The 13898-nt window shown below is 38.2% G+C and overlaps 1 protein-coding gene and 1 pseudogene across 4 annotated transcripts in view; one reads left to right on the top strand and one right to left on the bottom strand.

Moving 5' to 3' along the window:
• EPHA6 (EPH receptor A6) overlaps positions 1 to 13898 on the bottom strand; it is a 558183-nt gene that overhangs the window by 468969 nt on the left and 75316 nt on the right. The gene's annotated exons all lie outside the window — the stretch shown is intronic.
• On the top strand, positions 5095 to 5247 carry LOC144588514 (U1 spliceosomal RNA; annotated as a pseudogene).

Genomic DNA, 13898 nt, shown 5'->3' on the forward strand with positions numbered 1-13898 from the left:
TTTTTTTTATGGTCCGACAAATCAGATAAATGCAGTAAGGAAATATTTATCTTGTTCAGTGCACAGGAAAACCTTGATTCTGGATAGATGGTATTTACAATACACTGTACATTAGGCATCCTTCAGTCTCAAGAGATTATGGTAACATGCTCTGAATAGAGGACTTGGAACAGCATCTAGTGTGGCTGAGAAGGCCAATTCGAGAGTGACAATCCTTTCCACACCGAAGACAAATGCAATCTGTCCCCTGGCCAGCTCCCTGATTTTGCTGGTTTCGGGACTGCCTCTTTGCCTCAGCCTGCTGAAAAAGTGTCTCTTCAAATTGAAAGAGGCCATATCTCCAGGCTGAACACTCTGATGTCGTTTCCCATCTGCTGAGGTCCATTCCTAAGACCTTCAGATCCCACTTACAGATCTCCTTGTATCGCAGCTGTGGTCTCCCTCTGGGTCACATTCCCTGCACTAATTCTCCATACAGGATATCTTTTGGAATCCGACCATCAGCCATTCTCACAACATGCCCAAGCCAACATAGACACTGTTTAAGTAACGTACACATGCTCAAAAATTTCAGCTCATTCTTGGACTACTCTATTTGGAACTTTGTCCTGCCAGGTGATACAAAAAATGCATCGGAGACAACACATACGGAACGTGTTCAGCTTCCTCTACTGACATGCACAAAAGGTCCAGGACTCACTGAAGTACAGGAGTGTACTCAGGAAACAGTCTGTATAGACCTGGATCTTGGTATATGCCATCAGTTTCTTATTAAGCCATACTCGATTTGTGAGTCTAGTGAACATGGTAGCTGCTTTGCCTATGCATTTATCCAGCTCGACATCTAAGCAGAGAGTGTCAGAGATCACTGAGCCAAGATACACACAGTCATGAACAACCTCCAATTCTTGTGTGGAGATGGTAATAGAGGGAGGTGAGTCCATGCCCTGGCCCATGACTTGTGTTTTCTTCAGGCTGATTGTTAATCAAAAATCTTGGCAGGCCTTGCTAAAGCGATGCATGAGTTGTTGGAGGTCTTCAGCAGAGTGGGCAACAATGGCTGCATCATCTGTGAAGGGGAAGTTCTGCATGCATTTTAGCTGGATTTAGTCTTCACTCTCAATCTAGAGAGATCAAAGAACTTTCCATCTGATCTAGTCTGGAGATAGACACCTGTTGCAGTTCCAAAGGCATGCTTCAGCATAACAGCAAAAAGGATCCCAAACAGGGTCGGCGCGAGGACACAGCCCTGTTTCACTCCTCTTCATATGTCAAAGGGATCTGATGTTGAGCCATCAAAAACTACAGTGCCCTTCATTTCCTCGTTTCCTTAATTTCAAATCCTTGGGAAGGATTTGAAAAAGGCCATCCCTGCTAACCAAACCAAAGGCCTTTGTGAGATCTATGAAGGCCACAAAGAGTGGCTCTCGTTGTTCCCTACTTTTTTCCTGCAACTTTCTAAGGGAAAATACACAGCCACACTGTGATTCTGGATAGACTCTGTCTGCAAACAAGCACCTGGAGTCTCTTCAGCACGACACTGGGAAGCAGCTTCCCTACAACATTGAGATGCCACAGTAGCTATTTCAGTTGCCCCTGTCTCCTTTGTTCTTATACAATGTGATGATGTTTGCATCCTTCATATCATGTGGTACTCCACCTTCCCTCCAACAAAGACAAAATATTTCATGCAGCTCGGTGGTGATGATCTCTTTACAGCACTTCAGCAGGAATGTTATCCTTCCCAGCTGCCTTGCCAGAGGTGAGGGAATCCAAGTCTGCTTTTTGTTTCTGCTAAAGTTGTTTCGCTGTCCAACTCTTCCAAGATAGCAGGCACTTGATGTTATTTAATGACTCCTCGGTTACTATATTCTCTCTGAAATATAGCTCAGAGTAATGCTGCACCCAGCGTTCCATCTGCTGTGCTAGGTCCTGGATGATCACAACTGTAGCAGACTTCAAAGTAGCAGATTTCTTTTATATTGGACCTAAAGCCTGCTTGATACAGTCATACATTCCCTCAATATTACCTGTGTCTGCTGCTATCTGTATCTGAGAGCAGAGTTGAAGCCAATAATCATTGGAACATCTTCTGGCAGCATGTTGTACTTTGCTACGAGCAACTTGAAGAGCCTGCAAGTTGTACTCACTAGGACATTCTTCATATGCTGCTAGAGCTCTCCTCTCTTCCTCGCTGGCTGGCATCAACTCCTCCAAAACTAAAAACTAAAAACATTGATGTATAGGCGGGCCTTCCCAACAGAAAACCCTTGACGATCTTTTTTCTTATTCTGTTCTTTATTTTTTTTTTATTTACGTTTCTGCTGTAAAGTCTTAAAATTACATTGTTGTTTTTACTGTAAGCCGCCTAGAGTGGTCTAATATGATCAGATAGGCGGGATAGAAATAAAATAAATAATAATAAATAATAATAATAATAATTCTTGGCAAATGTGGACAAGGCGATGTTATAAACAGCATTCTTGAAATGTTCCCATCATTCAGGTGCATTTGCATCAGCTTGGCCTGGAAGGGTTTCCTCAAGTGCTTGGGTAAATTCCTCCACTTTTCTTTGATTGCGAGTCTTGGTGATGTCAATATGTGAGTCTTCCTTCCTTTTTTGTGTAATACAGTCTCTTTGTTCACAATTCTACTTTACTACACACCAGGGATGACCAGTATTACAATCAGCACCCTGATAACTGTGTGTGATCGTAATACTAGGAAGGCTAGAGTGTCTAGTGAAGATCAAATCAAGGTGATGCCAATGCTTTGATCTTGGATGTCTCCAGGAAACTCTGTGTTGAAGCTTCAAAGAACGTGTTGCTGACACAAAGACCATAGTAACAACAAAACCCCCAGCAAGTGTTGGCCATTTTCATTCATTTTCCCAATGCCAAAACAGCCTAGACAAGTGGGCCAAGAATTGTGATCAGCACCAACTTTAGTGTTAAAGTCTCCGAGAATAAACAGCGGCTCACTCTCTCTCTTTTTGACAGTAGCTGCCAGATCACTGTAGAATTTGTCTTTGACTTCTGTTGTAGACGACAGTGTTGATGCATATGCACTAATGAGGGTGACCGGTCCTGCTGATGAGTGGAGCTGCAGAGACAGGATTCTTTCACTTCCCACAGTAGGTGGAAAAATGGATCTCAGCAGAGTATTTCTGACCTCAAAGTCAACACCATATTCCCTGGTCTCATTCAATGGTTTTTCCTGCTAGAATAATGAGATTTTTTTTCTTTGAGAGATCCCATGCCTGGCAATCTTGTCTCTTGCAGGGCAACAATATCCATGTGCAGCCTACTCAGTTCCATGTTGATCATAGCTGTCTTGTACATGTCATCTGTTTCCTGCAGGTCATCAGAAAAGCCAGGGGTCATTGTCCGAACAATGCAAATTAAGCATTGTATGACATGTTTGGATCTGAGGGGGGAACCTGTACTATCTCCAGTCCTATGCACCGCTGCTAGGCAAAGTAAGGTGAGCAAGAAAGTGAAGAGTTCTAAGAGACTTCATGATTGCAGCCTTACTGTTAACTGTAAAGCACAACAGAAATGGACTGCTTATTTCATTTATCTTGGCAGCTCCACAGATGCCAGAAGAAAAATAGCTTTCCTTAACAAACAGAGTCACTTAGGCAATAAAATTAGAAAATCTAAGGATTTTTTTATTATAGTGTCCATTTACATTATTAACTGACTTCCTGTTCTGTTTCAGTCTGTTTCGTTCCATAAAATGTTCAATTAAGAGAAAAAATCTACAGAAATTTAACCTTTTCGTGATGTAGCATCATCTCACTCATGTCTACTATTTTAGTTCATTTCATCTCATAATTTGGAGATGATTGTGATGTTCCGTCTATGAGGCACCTACTTTTTGTGCCCTCACAAAGGTTGCAATTTTTGTTTCCCTCATTGCCACCATTGGATTACCTCTGTCCACAATATAAAAGACATTTGTCCAAACACTTCTCTGATAAATGCAAACAGAACTTATTTATTGAAGTGTAGCAAAGTTAATAATAATCACAGATGTTCTTCAGTTGTTCATTGTACACAAGCAAATCATTCACAGGTCTCTCTAGACATACTTTCTTCATTCCATATAATTAATTACCGTATTTTTTGCTCCATAAGACGCACCTCCAAGTAAGACACACCTCATTTTTAGGAGAGGAAAACCGGAAAAAAAAATTCTGGCAAATTCATAAGGCAGTAGCAATAGACAGATGTTGTCACATCAATTACCTCAAACTTCTTGCAGTGTACAACACAGTGAGAGCTTTCGAACAATTTGTAGTTGGCAAAGTTATTCTAATAGCCACAGACAACAACACTACAATGCTTTATATCAACCACCAAGGAGGAACAAAATCCATGTCTTTCTTGCTACTAACAGTACAGTTTTGGGACCGGTGTATTCTCAAGCATGTCATTTCACAAGTCATACATGTACCAGAAGTGGAGAATCATGAAGCAGACTTCTACAGCAGGATGACACACAATGAGTGGGAATTGCCATCTCAAGTTTTAACACTTATAATGAATTGTTATTGCACTGAAAGAGATGAATAAACAGATTGTTGCTGGGTAGTCAATAAGAGCTATGATGAAGAAATCACCACCAGCACAGGTGTAAGCAAACAGCAAAGTATGCCTCACTTCCACTCCCTCCCTTCTTTCCTTCCTTCCTTACAGCAATAAAGTTCTCTCTCTCCATCATTCAGTTCTTTACTTTGCAGCATGCAGCATGTCCACAGAAATTGTGCTTACTTTTATCAGCTTTTTGCAGCTGATCCTCCTGTTTCCTCCACTCTCTAATCATTTTTTCAGATGAGGAGGCCCAAAATGTTTCTGCACTGTTCACTGTTTCCATACTCCTTAGCATATCTGTGCACTGAAGGATTGTGGGAGGAACATCCAGCTCCTGATGGGGGTCCTGCAGGGCACCCCAAAACACTGAAGAGCTCTCCTGGCCTCTTTTGGGATTGGGGCTGTGCAGCCCTGTTCTGATCAGGAGGTGCAGCCGGGGGTCACCTTGCCTTTGGAGGGTAGGGCACACAAAGGGGCAGGAGGTTTAGGGGCCATTCCAACTCATACCTGGCAGGTGAGATACCATTATTGTAAAAGTGGTTTTCCCAGGGTAAGGCTCATCTATTGCACTTTGGATGTGCTGACCCCTGTGATTTCCCCAAATGTGGGAAAATCAACTGCTTAAGTGAGAGACTGTGTTTATGGTTTCCCCTGGTCTTTCTAGAACCACCCTTTGGCCCTTGGCTATTTTCACTGCCTGCTGCCATAGGCCTATTGGCCTTGCTGGTTTTCCAGGTGGGCTGCAGGAAGCAGATCCTGGAAAGCTAGCAGTGCAGAATGGTGAGGTCCAAACCTTAACCAGTCTCTAACTCTATCTCTTCTGACTCTGACTTACTCACTCTTGACTGACTCTTGACTGACTAACTCCTCCTCTCAGGCTCCAACTTTTAACCTCTCTCTCTCAGCTCCGCCTCTCTACCACATTGGCATAGACACAATACATGACTTATACCTAACAAAGGGTGAACACTACAACGAACAATATCATCATCATCATCAAAGTGCATTCAAGTCAATTCCAGCTTATGGTGTTCAGGATCATTGTGGAAAACTAAAAATATTAAGCACTGTGATGGAACTATGGCCTATTGATCACTTTTCTGTATCTCCAAAAGTTTTGCTGTGATAAATCTGTCTTAAAAGTGTCAAAAGACTGTTAGTTTCCTTCAGTAGACTAACATGGCTACCTTCATAAAAGTTGATGTTTCTGATTAAAATATTGGTTGAAATCTGTTGAGTAACTATGTGCCATTCTCAAATTCCCTTTCCTAATCCACTGAAAATCTGGACATCAATTCACATTTCAGGAGGTTCCAGATGAATTGTACTTTTCCTGCTGTAGGAATTTTCAAATAGGTTTGTTGCACTATATCACTTTTTTGTAATTTCAAAACATTTTTCATTCACCCATATTGTGAGCACAGGAGGAATTCCCGATTACAAAAATGTGAACGGCTTCATGCAGGAGAGTTAACATATCTCAGGATTTAAGATGCCACTGAGAATTCTGGTTCATGTTAAGTTAAAAGCATGGCAGATATTTGATTGGGTGTCAGAATTATGGGATGACAATTTAAAAGGCAAGAATTGCAGCACGTTTTGTGAATTCTGCTATGTAGCTGCTAATCATTTCCGAAAAGTAAAAGTGGAGTATATATGGAAACTACTGTTTGCAAATCTGCTAGGTCTGTTTACATGCACCTCTTTCTCTTTCCACAATCAAAGTTGCAAGAAAAGATTTTTTAATTAAAAAGATCTTATTATTGTGCACATTTTTAAAAATATACTGACAAAGTGATGCCTGCCAGCATTGACTAAAATATATATTGTATATGCATTTTAGGAATTCTGACAGCATGGGATTTTGGTGCATTTTAAAATGCGTGCATATCAAACTCTTATTTTTGTTTCACCAGATGCACTACAAGCCCAAAAATATATCCATTTTCAACACAAGTTGTATTTGGTTCCATGCTCAGTCAAGGGGGGTTGGAAATAGATTAATTTATTTTTTTAAAATTGATAAGCCACATTCCTCATACAGCCCTAATCAAAGCAGATAAATTATCTGATAAATAGTTTTGGCACATATTAAAATCTTAATGAACAGTGCAGAGGCAAAAAAGTCACAGGCCTGAAAATGCTGACTGGTCTTATGTTTCGTTTTGTTTCCTCCAGTCAACAGCTCTAATATAGCAATGTTACTAAGAAGCAGCATTTCTTTAATCTACAGGAATTAAAATAAAGAAGAAAGCACTTCTCAGTTTCTAGCCAGCTTCAAAAGGTATGTCATACTGAGTCATCCGTAGGTTACATAAGTAATCATATGGCAGGAGAAGGGAAAAAAACAAGTTCAATAGACTGAAGCTTTGTGGTTCAGTGGAGCAGCATTGCCAGGGCCTAGGGCAAAAGCATTGCAGCACATGTAGGCAGAGAATTAATTGTCTTTTTCTACAATACATATTTGATTTTTAACCTAACCTAATCTAACCTAACTTTTGATCTTTACTCTGAACATCTGTTTGGGAAAGGTAGCATCTGGCCTGCAACTAAACACTTCAGTGTGCCATTCTGATCAGATGATCCTCTTTGAAAACAGTGTTCTGATGTATACAGAAACCTTCTCACTCACTTTGACAGAAAGAGCATCTATTGATTGATTGATTGATTGATTTAATTTGATTTGTATCCCACCCATCTGGTCTATGCGAGCACTCTTTGCATACAAACATTCCTTGTGTGAGACGTAACATGAGGAGGAAGCTCATAGGGAACTTCTCTTAATCTGAGTGACTGACAAAGCCTTCATAAAAAAATCCCTATATTCACATCATAGTGCACTTTAAATCTCAAGCCTTATAGGCAAAAACAAAAATAAAAAGTTGAAAAGACAAAAAGGTGGTGACACCTTAAAGACTAACTTTTATATTTTTTAATGTGAGCTTTCATGAACAGGTTCTCTTCATCAGACATAAGGGAGGGTGATGTAACATGGCAAATACTTATACTGTACGCGGCATCAACGTATCAGAATACAGAGATCTTGGTTGGTTGGTAAGAAAGTCAGTGGGTGTTAAACATTGTGATGATAGTGTCTTTGATATTCAGGCCTTTCGTAGAAGCTTGTGCTGTAAAGCAGTGGTTCTTAACCTTTTTGAAAGAAACGCCCCCTTGAGCCATTGAGGAAGTTATCATCGCCCCCCCCTCCCCGTGGTGATGATATCTTATTTATTTATTTATTTATTTATTTATTTATTTATTTATTTATTTATTTATTTTAAGACACTTAAATCCAATGACCCCTGAAAACACAATTAAATTCCAAGAAAATGAAATGCCCCTCCCAAAAAGTAACATTTAATGATTTAGTTGCAAGTGAATTTTAAGACGCAAAAAGAAATATAAAAAGGGCATAAAAACAAATGCAGGAACTAAAAATTTCAAGACAAAAAGTCTGAAACTAAATTAAAATTGGAGGAAAATATATATTCATGCACACTGTAAAAAGGCTGCAGCCATCTTCACAGGTTTGGCTTGCTCCAGCGCCCCCCTACCGCCCCCCTTCTGCTCCAGCGCCCCCATGCCGCCCCTTTTCGTTCTACCGCCCCCCTGAAAAATGAAATCGCCCCCTGGGGGGCATTATCGCCCACGTTAAGAATCACTGCTGTAAAGGATATAATTAACAATGGTAAAATAACAATGGTAGAGTAACATGAATGTTAATTAGATGTGCTATTTATAGTTGTTGATGAGATATCCCCCTACAAGCTTTTCTTTGCTATCAGTTACAATGATCTATGAATTACTCAGACAATGGATGACCACAAGAGCAGAGTAAAGAACTGTATGACCTTAGATATTTCTGGGATGGATCTGTTAAGGGGGGGGGGAATATCTGGGAGATGCAGCACAGTACAACATTTGTAGTGTTTATTTGTAGTGTTTATATCTGGCATAAGTCTCAACAGAACTAACTTGTCTGTTTCTCAATATTAAGACAAGTTCTTCATGTGAGACAGAGTAAATTCCTTGCTTCAGGTGAAAATTTGAGAAGATCATGTGCTTCTTAACTGCTGGGAAGGTTGCCTTTCTTGGCATTGCTGATGCTGGACTCAGCTGATGACTTAATTCAAATTATGGTTCACTCCAAGCTTATGGTCCTCCTAAAAAGTTAAATAATGCAGCTGTCAGTAGTAGTTGCTGCTGCTTACCCAGGTCCTCATTCAGAGGATGGCATAGAGTGGGTGGCCTATCCCAAGGGGTGCTTTCCCTTATGAATGAATTATGCGAAGAGATTGTGGAGGTGGCTATACATTTTAATGGTTACAAATATACAACTTGTCTGCTTCAGAAAGACTGAAAGAAATACAATATATGCATGGTAGTACCAGTATGAAAGTATATCTGATACCCTTAGGAGTGAACGGTGTTGGCTCCCTAGATGTTCTTGGATTGCAACCTCACTGTGATTATTCTGATTAGGCATATGGAATATAGAATATGTAGGTAAATAAAGCTTGTAGAAATAGAGAAACTCATGTTGCCTAGAATCATTACAACAATGAAAAGACATATCTTGACACCTAGATGAATTTGATATGGTTGGAAATAATTGTCTGTTTTCATTATGAATGAACACAGACTCCTGATTCCCCCCCCCCCCCCCACAGAGGTCTATAAAGTTCTTTAGAGCTCTTTGGAAGCTGTTCAGCATCAGACTCTCTGACTTGACACAACAAGTTACACACACCTTCCATGAACACCAACAAGATTTTGGCAAAGCTGTCTACAGGGAAGCCTCAGAGCAGTTTCACACATTGCCCACATTCTACCAACTCTCCTCAGACTGAAGAAGCTACTTGGATGAGGAGCAAAACATTTCAACCTAATAAGAAAGAAGTCTAGTTGCCATGATTCAACTTCCAGATATCCTGACCTAGATGACTGAGAATTTTCACAGATAAACAGGAGAGGTTTCTGAGGAATCTAAACAGAGACAACTGAAAAACAAAAATCTCCTCATGACTGAAAAACAGGGAGAAATACTATTTATAAAATAGAGTACTTCAGTTGTTTGTTTCTTCTTCTGTACCAGCTACCATTGTCCTGAATGTCCTATAATAAATACATTCAGTTGTTTCCTTACTTTTCTTGTGTATTAGCAAATAAATTCAAATAATGAAGAGAGAATACAGTTTTAGCTCTTTGCCTGCATATATGAACTCTAGAAGTAATTAAATTATGCAGAATGGCTTCCTTACAATAGTGACCTTCCAACAAGGTGGTCTCATCACCTGAAATTACAGAGCAATTAGATGATGACTCAGAATACAACATTTGCAATGTGTTGCCCACCACATCTCTTTAAAAATTAAACACTATTGGACACGCTCAGTTCTTTGCTGACTGAACGACTCATCAGTTACTGAGCCAAGGCTTTTGCACCAGAACTCCGATACTTTGTTTTACAGGAAACTCTGCTGTTTGCATCCTTCTGAACTAGGCTATAAATTTATTGAAGTCAATAAATTAAGATAACAATCCAGAGTCAGCAGTTTTTCTGTGCTTGGTGAATTCGGTCTTTGACTTTTAGTCCTTTACCTTCTTTTTTGCAGTTTGATTCAGTTTAAGGAATGCTGTGAACTGCAGGGTACTTTAGCTCTTCACATTTGTTACAGAAGCCAAACGAAAATAACCTAAACACTATTTTTATTTCTGGCTATTTGGTGATTAAAGACATTTCTCTAATGTTCAGAGACCATAAATCACTTTTCCTTGGGCTGAGCCCTAGAAGAAAAAGTTTAAAAGTTACATTTTTAATTGAATTTTAGCAGCTAATTGGGTTGGTGTAACTAATCCACCTTAAAAAAACCCACCTCATTACTTTTTAATCCTTTTTTATCCTGGCATAAATATCTGTTTTTAAGACAGTGCTTTCAATGGTTGGAAATTAGGCAAAAGGTTTTCAAGAACTGTATCTAAAATTGACTTATATTTATGTGGTAAGGGTACATAGATAAAGAGGACATTAATATCACTGCACTTGCTTTGTGTGTTTAAGTTGTAACAGAACCTGGGACCTACAGAGCTAGTTCAGTAATATACTAGGACTGGTGTACAGCTAGCAAGAGTTTTAAGTAGGATTTCATCAAATTTTCACTCATCTCAACTTAGGGATCAGGAGTAAGACTTTGAGGTAGGGCAGAAAAGGTTCTGGAAAGAAACCTCTTAAATGTTCAATATCTTCTTTGTTGAAAATGTATTTAAAAATTTAAATGTGTCACCATAAATTCTATGGAAAGGACTTGAGATTAAAAACATTCAAATGTAGGAAGAAACCAAATGGACAGACCCATCAAGTTCCATTTTCTTCCACTGTAATGTTGCTTTGATAACTGTTTTTACTGCTAAGTCTTCTTTCACCTTTTTGCCTTAAATAAATGTTCTTCACTGTAAATTCCACTACACAAACCTCTACTAGCCTCTTTATTGATTCTTCCTACAATGTCAAGCAAAGCTGTCACACAACCAACAACCTACATGCCAAAATCCTTTTATACCTCTGACTGAATTGTTCTAGCAATCATATTTAATAAAGATACTTCATAATGAACTACTCTTATTATGAGCTACTTCACTGCCTAAGGTGAGAATGTTGACAGGTCACCTCAGCTTTTCAATTGTTAATGACATTATTTATACAGATTTTGTTTGACCTTGTGAATTGTTTCATCTTTTTTCATTACCTCTATTCATCTTGTGCTGCTTCCCACTAACAGATTTGCTGATTGTCAGCCTTCCTATTAGGAATTTAAAGGAAACATAGTGTCTGAATTGAGCCTGAAGCAAATTTGCATGAGAACTTTTGATGTGTGGAGGCATGTTGCTCTATAAAAACAATACTAATGCTGAATTTTCATTTCTTTGAATAATTCATGTGCTGCTGTTGCCTGCTGTTTATACTCCCCCCTTGCTCTCGACCTTTTCTATGAGGCATGGTCAGTGTGATTTCAGGTAAGGGGGAAAAACAGTAATCAACAAGCATTAATGGTGTAACACTAGTTGTAGCATAGAATAAGAATTTTCTGACATCTAGGGGCCCTTATAGTTTACTTTTCCTTTTTATAAGTATAATTCAAACAACATTATTGTGTCTCACTAGATTTGAGACATTTAAGTTTTGGGTATCCTGGCATCTTTTCCACACCTTGAATAAAGGTTACTGGGAGATGATACACAATAAAATACAACTTCATTTTAAAAAAATAACATTTCCTCTGTACTGGGATATGGCTATTCTATTTACATATATTCAATGATACTGCATCGTAAACCTTTTTTTGAAGGAAAGGGGATAGGAAAGGAAATTAGCATTTACAACACTCTGTAGTCACTTTATAGGCATAGATTCTAAATATTTAATCATCCTTTGTTGTGATATGAAATAAATATTGTGATCTTTTCTAGAAATACAGGGATGGAAATCTGTCACGTTATATTCTAGAACATTGTGTTTTGGTAACAGGAATATGTAAGTATGCCTTCATTTTGTCTTTCAGCTCCATGTCATCTCTTAACCAGTTTCGAGATCAAGAAACAAAAGTGGGTGGTGTCTACAGTACTTAATCAGTGGATGTAAGTTCTATTAGCTTTGCTGGTTGTCCTTGGAGAGATATAGAAAAACAGAACGAGAACTGAAAGATTGTAGAAAACCATTCCTCATTTCTTTCCCAGGACTCTTAAACTTTAACCTTGCTATGTAACAATCAAGACTGTGTTACATGATGATGTACACTTCTTGTTTTTATGCGGAAAAAAAGCTAATAAGGAAAAGAAGCAAAGGGATTGTTGTTGACAAAATATGGTTGGCATCAAAGTGTGTGCAAGCTGTCTGGATTAATAGTGTTCACCTGCCCGTAAGGATTTTTGCACATCAGCTGCAATCATATCCATTCATATGGATAAAAATGAATTGGAAGTAAGAGGACAAAAAACTAGGTGACATAGAATACAGCAAAAGCAACGAGAAGAAATAAAAGCTAGAGGAAAATGCAGCTGGCAAAGCAAATTTGGTACAGCAACAGTAAAAAAGAACCTCCTGAGGAGAATTTAGCAGCCACTCTAGACAAGAAAGGTAACAGGTTACTAAAGGTAGTTGCCAAATAAGAATTAGTTCATGCTTTCCAAGAAGGCGAAACTGAATTAACATCAAAGCTCCTTAATATAGCTGCCAAGTTCAGGGGGAAAAAAGATGAAAGGCAAGACAGAGACCAATTTTAGAAAGGAATTACTTTTCAAGAATAAAAAGTACATTAAGATGACTAGTGTATGTGTGTAGAAGAAATGGAAATTTAGCCCTGGTTGTCAAAGGAAATAAAATTGGTATGCGCAGTTGAAACAGAACAGTCTTAACTACATGGAAAAACTTCCTGACAATGAAAACAAATGTATTTTTCCTTGTAGTGTAGCATATATGGCAAAGAATCATTCCCATATGAAGCCATGCAGGCAGTGTCATAAGCCATATTTATTGATACTTGTGTTCAGACTTCCTTTCACTAGTTGAACTGAATTTCATTCATTTTCTCCTGAGATTTCTGGGATGTTGTTCTTAAACAGGCATCAAAAACACACAAAACCCCCGATTTTGTCCCATTTAGCCACAATGTTTCAGATAATTTACTTTCTTTTAAAAAAGGGACAAGAAATAGAAAGAAATTAAAAAAAAAACCCTAAAATACAAATTTAGGGGAAAAAATTGATAAACACGAAACCAAAATAATATAAACTATACAATTGCACAAATTATTACACAAACAGTGTGCACCAGTCCACTGAGACAACTGGACATATATTCAATGAATTTTTCACAATTTACTAATTGAATCTTGTAAAGGTACACAACTCTTCCCTTTTATTAGTACATAACAACAGTTTCCCCAAATCACTAAAAATATTCTTATTTATCAAGCCCTTTTTACTCTCATATTACACATTAAGTTATCATAGTTATATTCCAAACTTATTTATACCAACTATTTAATTGAAAATTATGCTATGCTTTCCATTTCTTTATTATCATTAATTTTGCTACTGTTAATAAGTTTGTAATAAATTCTTTTACCATCCTATTCCATTGTTTTCTATCAAATAGTGAAAAAATTCTAGAGCATATTTATATACTTAACATCAATATTCATTTCCTTACATACCAACTTCCAAAATTTCAGTATGTTCTTACATTCCCACTACCTATGAAAATAAATACCTACATCCTAACCACATCTTCAACATATATTGGAA

This window comes from Pogona vitticeps, chromosome 3 (genome assembly GCF_051106095.1).
Source record: "Pogona vitticeps strain Pit_001003342236 chromosome 3, PviZW2.1, whole genome shotgun sequence".
NCBI lineage: Eukaryota > Metazoa > Chordata > Lepidosauria > Squamata > Agamidae > Pogona > Pogona vitticeps.